Genomic DNA, 8,719 nt, shown 5'->3' on the forward strand with positions numbered 1-8,719 from the left:
GCTCTTTCTACTACATTATAATTAAAAAAAAAAAAAACTTTACTCAATTTATAGTCATGAACTCTTTTTTTTTGTTCCTAACTTTGTTTCATTTTGCCCATTGTGTCTTTTTCACTTGCTAAATATTGTCACAATTTTGTCCATTTTCTTAACAGGTTCAGATCTTTAGTATATTTCCATCATTGTAGCATCTTGGTTAATCAAGAGAGACTTTATCCTACATCACTAATTTATTCAAAACTCTTCTAAATTTTATCCAGAATCCAGAAGACTTGGAATTCTTTACTTGGACAATATAAGTCTAAAAACATTAGTCAAAAAATCCTATAGGATACAGGATATAGAATATTTAAATACCAAGTATTGGCCTGGTTTTCATTTTCAGTTATATGCTGAATTTACAGACATTTTCTGAAATTCATCCACTCTATTATATTTTTAATCAAGCTTTCCATCTCATTTTATGTGTGGGGCTGAGAAATATGCTAATGCAGACAAGAAATTATGTTATATGAAACTATTACTTATGAAATAGCTGAATAAACATGTTGGGGGAATTTAGGTCATGATTCCTACAATAATTTTACTTTAGTCTAAGTAAAAGTGGTTATGAAAGTATCAAAAGGGAAGTTCTTTTTGCTTCAGACATAAAGCCACACAGGGTCCCTGGCTTCTAGTGGAGGCGTGTTTTTCACTCAGACGTGAAATGGAGGTTGCTTTTTCCCACTCAGACCCAGAGCAGAATAGAAATCCCTTCCCACCACAGCAGGTCAGCTCCAAGTAGAGATTGAGAAAGAGAGAAAGACAGAATTATACAGAAATAAAACAAGGCTATTTCTGGAAAATATGTTATTGGTGACAGGCATTTTCCAGAACATATTTTTTAAAAGAGAGAGAGAGAAACTCTTTAGGTGTTTTAAGAGCAGAGATCCTTGCAAGACAACCCCCTTTTTCTCCACCCTTCCCTGCAAAAAATCAGTCATTAAGGACACACATGCAAACTCTTAGCAATGAGAAGATGAAACGATTTTTTTTTGTAATTAGCATAAAACTAATTGTTGTAATTGTTATAAAATATCAGCTATGAGTAAATACCTGCTCCTTGTCAGAGAATGTTGGAGTGTTCAAACTCTTGAATACAGAAAAAGACCAGAAATTTAAGTAGAACCAGTTAAAAGGGTGAAGGGAAGAAAATACAGAAGGAGCAGATGAGGAACATGACTAGGGCAGGTGAGGTTGCATATTTCAAGTGTGCCAGCTTACACACCCCTGCATCCACAGCAGGCGTTGCTATTTCAATAGGGCATTTTTTTTTCCCTGCTAATCTCATGCCTCAACAATCCTCCTTGGCTATACACTTGAGATTACCATTTTTAATCTACCTACAAGTTTTGGCCCATGAGAAGCAACTACTTTACTTTCATGGGTTTAAAGGCTTTTGTGAGAGTATTAGTTGGAGAGGTAAAAACGACAGTTAATAGCAAATTTATATTGCATGTATAATTTGTTTGTGTGCCTCTCTGAAGCAAACTCTATTATTCTTATCCCATTGAACACATTCAATCACTGTCAATTAATCTCTGTATTTTTTTTTAATCTTGCATTATATAGCCTTTTTGAGGATTGTTATAGATGGAGGGAGCCCTACCCATGACTGGGAAAGATTTTGGTTTCTAAATTCTGTGCAGTATGCTGCCTTAGGGCTTATTTCTGTTGTATGACATTATACATGAACTCTCTAGCATTTATTTGCTTTCTTCGTTTCAGACTGGTTTGTTTCCAGTCCTCCTATGCTGTGACTATGTTTTAATTCTTCTCCAAAATTTTCATTTCTGGGTTGATTTTAGCATGCGTATATCTAACACACAACACTCAGCCCCAGTATCTCAGGAACATTACTCCATGATAGGTATGGGGAGCTTAAGATGTGGGCCTCAGGCAGCATGTGATTTGAGTTGATCATGGGCATTTACCTAGAGCAGAATTGAGCTCTGGAAAAGTGATTGTGACCAGCAGAAGAAGATTCACGTAGGCTGATCGCTTAAGGCCTTGATTCTCAACCATGAAGATCTCTTACTAAACAAATTCTGCTCCAAACTGCATCTTGATTTTATGGGTCTTGGATAAGTCACAGACCAAGGCATGTATTCGAAGCTTCCTAGGCATTTAATATGCATCCAAGGTAGCAAAAACAAATCATTGTTTTATAGGGTAATAGGTAGGTGAGTGTATGTATCAGGTGTTGTTTGAAAGCGTAGGCTTAGTGGTGGCCCAGAGGACCAGACTAGTCAGCTTTGTCACACAGGCTACAAGTGCTCCAGGGTTAATTTGCTTCAAATAGCCCTTTATCAGATTAACTCTTTTTCTCTACAATTGATAGGTAATTCCCCAGGGCCACACCAACTTCTTACCATGGCAGAGTCATGTTTTCTAGTAAAGGCCATTCTTAAGCTATCTTTTGGTATGGTATTTTCAAGTGCATTGCTCCTTTCCCCATCCCTCCCACCAGCTTTTTCATCTTCAGGAAACAGAGCCACCTTAATTGTGATGTATGTGGTATTGCTAAATTCCTATAGATCTCTTATAGAAATTTATATGAAAGCACAGAAGAAAACATCAGTTTTATGGCAGGTCTATTCACAGATAAGAGGGAAGGAATGTGTTTAAGCATTTGGATCTACTTCCCCAACACAAATAACAATTTGGATATATCAGAAAGAACTATAAAAATATTAATAAACATGAAGATGGTTGTTGAATTTTCAGTTGTTCAATGAAATGCTTGTGCTCCTATTAAAAAACTACACACATACTTATCTATTCAGATTACTTGTTAAAATGTTATTAAATACTTTCAGTCTTTAACCTTTCATTGAGGTATATAAGAAGAACCCAATTTACTCCTGCCTTGGAAAATGATAAAATAAACCTTACCAAACATAATATTTTTTTTAAGATTTGAGAATTTAGGTGAAGAATTCAAAATAAATTTAGACAATGTATTCATGCTGCAATCTGTTTTCACCTCACAGGAAATGTCTGCTACAGACACAAACTGAAGTGGTGTATGTCATGCTGATTCAGAAGAGAATGAAGGCATTTGTCAAGAGATAATGTCAGACTAATCAGACATGTTTCGGTTGATTATTGCATTTGGAGGATTTCCAAATATTTCTTGATCTAAGGAAGGTGAGGTGAGGCTAATCCATAATTTGTCAATTCCACTGAAAAACTATAAAAGTACATTTATGCATATGTAGGTATGCTTCTTTGCACTAGAAAATAGATCAGTAATTAGATCTTATGAGGAAGGTCCCCTTGTGATAATGTAAGAATTTAACTTTGATTTGTTGCTACTGTAACTGGATAATTAATTTTAATTTTCAAAGCCTGAGTCTGTGAGAAAATGATTTAGAATTAATAACTGACCTCCAGCTGTTGAATAAATTATAATTTTGATTACTGAAAATATATGTGTGGAGATTAATATCAGTAGAAGAAATAAAGAGACTCCTAATAAGTAGTTGGGTTTTAAGTTCAATTTTAGTAGTGCTTTTATGCTTTTTTACTAAGAGTTAAATTCCATGGTAACTCAGCAAGCAGTATGTTAGTTTAACCATGAAACACTTTATAATAGGCATTGCACATAATTGTCTATTCATATATTAGGTGCAGCCTTTTCAAAAACACAGAGGAATTGGGGCATATATGGGAAAATGTAAATTATTAAGGGGTCGATTTTAACTGTTTCTTGTAAGTAACATCTTAGGCAGGGGTGTATGCCTTTAGGGAAACAAATGGTTTTAATATAACATTTGTATTTGTTACAGATAACGAAATTGTGTAACAGGAGAATTATGCCTATAAAATGTATATTTCCAAAACATGGTCAGTTGAGATTTGTTTTATTACATTTGTCCTTATGCCTTTATGGCTGAGGTTATTAATATTACTACTCTCCTCTCAGACACATGGTTTAAAATGCAGTCATCTTTGACTCATCTTTATTTTCTCCTGTTACTTTCTCTCTCCCTTATTGCAAACCATCTATCCAGTATCTACCTATCTAATTCATGGTTCTTTGTATAATGTTTACCTTCTCAGAAACCACTAATGCTTCACCATTGCATGCTGAGTTTTAAGTTAAACCTTTTTTTTTTTGCTATTAATGACAATATTACTAAGAAAATTCACATTTTCAACAATTGTATTATAAACTCAATTCTTTCAATGTGTATGTGTTAAGAGAAGGTAAGGAAAGAAGTAAAATAATACCAGACAACAATAACCAAATTATATTTTATTTAAGAATTTCTTTGATGAAATTATTATTCAAACTGGGTATGGTAGTATTTTGTGAGAACTACAGACAATAAACAAAACCAACAAAAATAAACCAAAACCTTCCTGGGAAGTTACTGAAGAACATGTAAGATCAGATAAGAATCAATAAACTTTGTACAGTCAAAATGAATTCTAGTGTTGTTTACAACTTCCAGCAGGAAACATAAGAAAGAACACCAGCTGAGCATCCATTTATTGCACAACAAGCAGGTGTGGATTCCTACTCTGTTTACTCAATAGCATTTTTCCACTGAACAAGGTGCTTCTCAGCCACAATAACATTATATCCAACAGCTGCTGGAGTAGTGGCACTCTTTCCCTTTAATTATTCAATTGTCTTCTCTCTAATTCATATCTCAAAAATTCACACAGTAGGAGACATGCCTAAGCAAATTCTTTAGTCTAGGAGTCAGGCAAGGCCCCCACGACATAGCCTTATTTTACTTAACCAGTTCACTTTCTCCTGTGTCCTCAAAATATAGTAGAGCCTAGTGATTAGGAATACTGGCTTGACAGTCACTTCACCTCAGTTCACAATCCTAACTCCCATATTTGTTAATTGTGCTCTTGGAAGTAGTTATATGAACACTTTGTACCTTAATGTCTTCCTCCATACAATGGTGATAATTTGATATTACTACTCTCATAACCTTATTGGAGAATTAGATCACAGTCATTAGATCTACCTGTATATACTATTGGCTATTCCTGGCACTCAATTCTCAAACATCAAAGAGAGCTATTGTTCCCCTCCTGCATCTGGATGGCTATTTCCTAAACATAAGCCTCTTTAGCTCTGTTGCTCCCTTGATAAACATGCCATTTCATTCTTCTTAGCCTGCTAAAATCTCAATTACCCCTGTAGATCTATTTATAATCCTTTTTATCTGTTCAAATGAATAAAATTTCACTTTCCTTTCTACTTCATTTCTCTTTCCTCTGAGATTTGAGTTTAAGAACATTAAAGTAATTTCATATGTATGTATGTTTTTCCCCTTTTCCAACCTTTCAACCTACAGTAACAAGTTATGAATCTATTGGTTTAAAATACAGCAAAATTCCATGTTCTATTTTTGGATTTTCCAGGCATACGATGGGAAAGAATCCTTGAAAAGAAGGATGGTAGATGCTTCCCTCTTTTGAACTGTGGTCATTTTGGTAAGAACACTTTACTCAATTGAAAGGTAATCAAGTGATTCCAGGCCTGCTGCTAAATACTTATGAGATGATATTTGGAAATATGTATTTCTTTTTTGCCTCTTTAAGCCACAAGCATGTGCCCAAGGTTCTCAATAAATGGCTGATTATCTCTCAGAATATTCAGTGATCTGGTGGCTGGCACTAATAGCTTAGAATAAGCCATGTTTAACAGAGGATCCATCTGGATGCTTGGTCACTAATGATAGGTAATACTAGTGGCAGAATTCAGTTTCTCTGAACCTGTGAAAACTTCCTGATTTTATTTCAAGTTCATTTTACTTTCTGTGAGATGAATTTGAGATCAGAGCAAAATATTCAACTATATTTATGTTAATCTTGCCCAAACTATAATCCAGATTGCTTCTTAACACACATTTGCATTTTTTATAAATATCACTTTTAACATTTTTAATGAAATTAAAATCTATGATTATTAACATTAATATTGTTCAAATAGCATTTGTAATAGAAAAGTTTCAAAAATGAAGATAATTTTCTCTACTGGAGATTTATTTTGCCATTTTTAACTTGGAAGTCGAGGACTCAAACAAAAGTATTATTTGAAAACTGTTGGGGTTGATTATTACTTATACTGGAAGTTCAAAAAAAATGTTTTTAGGAAAAAGAAACCCGTTTTGTTCTAATAATTTGAAATTTTAACGGTTAAATTTTTACTAAATTTACATAGGATTTGCTCTGTAGGAATATACTTTTTCTAATTGTTAACACTTATTTATTTTACTTGTTTGTGCATACTAGCTTAATCTATCTAATATACATAGTCATATTAATATATATTTGTATGTATACATAAGTAGCTAAACATACATTTTGTTTTTTTTAATGTATGATTTAATATTTTGTTATAAATTGTTTAGTGGAGTTCATGTATTTTGTTAATTTGATGGTGGCAGATTATGTACATGTGAGTTAATTGAATAGATCTTTCATAATCTGGCACTTTTAATGCTTTTAGAATTTGGAGAAGTTAATCTTTAATGATGAAATGTACTTTAGAAACTATTAAGCAAACATAAAATTTTAAGAACAACTTATTTTTATCCTAAGGATTTTCCTGTTATGTTAAATTTGCTCTTCTAGTTTGTTTTTAGAGCTCCTATCAAGAAACATACTCTTTGTTTTTAATGCTCTTTGTAGTCTTTGTAGAAACTAGTGGTCTACAATTAAGTAAATAGATGTGGGTCTCATTAGGGGGATCCATTCTAAAACAGAAGAGGACAACACTCAGGAAGGCTGCAATGAGACAGAGAATCCTGAGTGTTGGTCCTGTTGTGCAGGTCTTTATCTAGGGCTACAGAAGACTGTACAGCTACAGACAAAATAACAATAAGGTACAGCTATCATGGAAAGCAAGAACATAGGAGTGTATTTATACTACAGTCTGAAGGCAAAAGTAAGGTCATAAATGAGGTTTGGGGAGAAACCCTGTGGTGAGAATCTGTAGAGGTGAGAAAAAACACTGCGGAATTTAAGATAGGTTAGGATCTGGCAGTTCAGAGCAATGCCAGGGTATTAGAAACTCGCTCTAGGCTCTAGTGTGGTCTAAGTTTCCCAGCATAGGATTGAGTGGACCTCATCATATTAGCTACATTCAAGGAACATATGGATGTTATAGAAGTTGATGGTTATGTTAAAATATTCATTAAGTTTGAACAGAAGTACTGATTTATGTTTTATAATTATTTCTTGATAGCAATTAGTTCTTTGTGGCTTCAGTTACTGACTCTATTCCAAACAGTTGCCAACAGTTTACTTCTTTAATCGCAGAACTTCTACCATTTCCAAATAACCAATGTAATTTTTTCCTTCAATATTATTTTGTTACCTGCAAACAACAAATTTGAATTTAAATTTATCGTCTTCCTCTGTGACTGAATTTCTCCTGTAATTTTTTTTGTTGTTGTTGATTTGTTTGTTTTTCAGTGACATCCCCAGACTTTATGTACCTATGTTTGATATATCTTTTATTTATTTCCTTCTTTTATACTTAGACCTTGAGGTAGATTAGAAAGTTGTTATCAGTGACACAAGTTTAGATGATTGGGTGCTTTACATTTCTACTTGTTTTTGTACACTTCTGATTTATATGAACAACAAGCAACTCAGACTAAGCCTCCCTCATTGCCCTAAGAGGTCTTTTATGTTGATTTTCTGTGCTTTTAGCAAGGGGATTTATCTACACGTAGTAACAGCAGAAATTAGAGGTGCAACACTACTGGCCAGAATATAGCAACATCCTGAGTGCATTACAAAAGCGTAAATTGTCTAGCATATTAAGCAAACATAAAAATAGGGAATGTGGTTTTATTAAATTATCAAAGTTATGGGTCACATTCAAACAGAAATATTCTAATAAATTCAATTCTAAGAAATTCAGTTTACTTTTAATGTTAATGTTTCTGAAATTGGTAAACATAATTGATGTAAAAAAATCTTATATGCAGTGAAGTAAATTATAAAGCCTTTATCATTTCTGAGTTTACGGTAACATGGTCAAGAATTAAAGGCATCCTCATCTGAAACCATCAGGCTGCTATTTGAGAAGGTTTATTTGCCTTAATACAATCAGCAGTTGTTGAATTTTATATTTGGATATGTATTTGTCATTTAAAATGTCCACAAAAAGATAACACCCTTAGGGTGCATTAGAACTAAAAGTTACTGTGAAGCTAGGCAATCGTCTATTTTTTGCCATCTAGCATAATGAAGGTTGTAGTATTGCCAAATTTTTTGGAATTCACTGTAGATTTTTCAAAACTAGATAAACTGTGACCAACTTTTGATTCTTGGTGGACTTCCACTTATTTAATTAATAGCCGTAAACAAAACCAACTTAACTAGAATTTAGCCAAACAGTAAATGGAGAAAAAAATTCTAGTATTACCTCATTTGTTTCTGAATGATACTGTTGCTCCTAAAATTGCTAGAGAAATCAGTATCATAAGGACTGTTGATCACTATGACGATATGCTTAACCACTGATGGTCAAATTTATCAGAAGAATTTTTAGACTTGGACTGTGTCATGGCTTAGATGCTGATACTGATGAATAAAGTGACATACAATTTTATAGATAAATGAACGTTACTGTTAAGTAGTTTTTAAATATGTGCATTTTTAATGTCTTTCCTCAAAATGCTATTCTTTTTTTTTT

Source organism: Cebus imitator, unplaced genomic scaffold (genome assembly GCF_001604975.1).
Source record: "Cebus imitator isolate Cc_AM_T3 unplaced genomic scaffold, Cebus_imitator-1.0 Scaffold30, whole genome shotgun sequence".
Lineage (NCBI taxonomy): Eukaryota > Metazoa > Chordata > Mammalia > Primates > Cebidae > Cebus > Cebus imitator.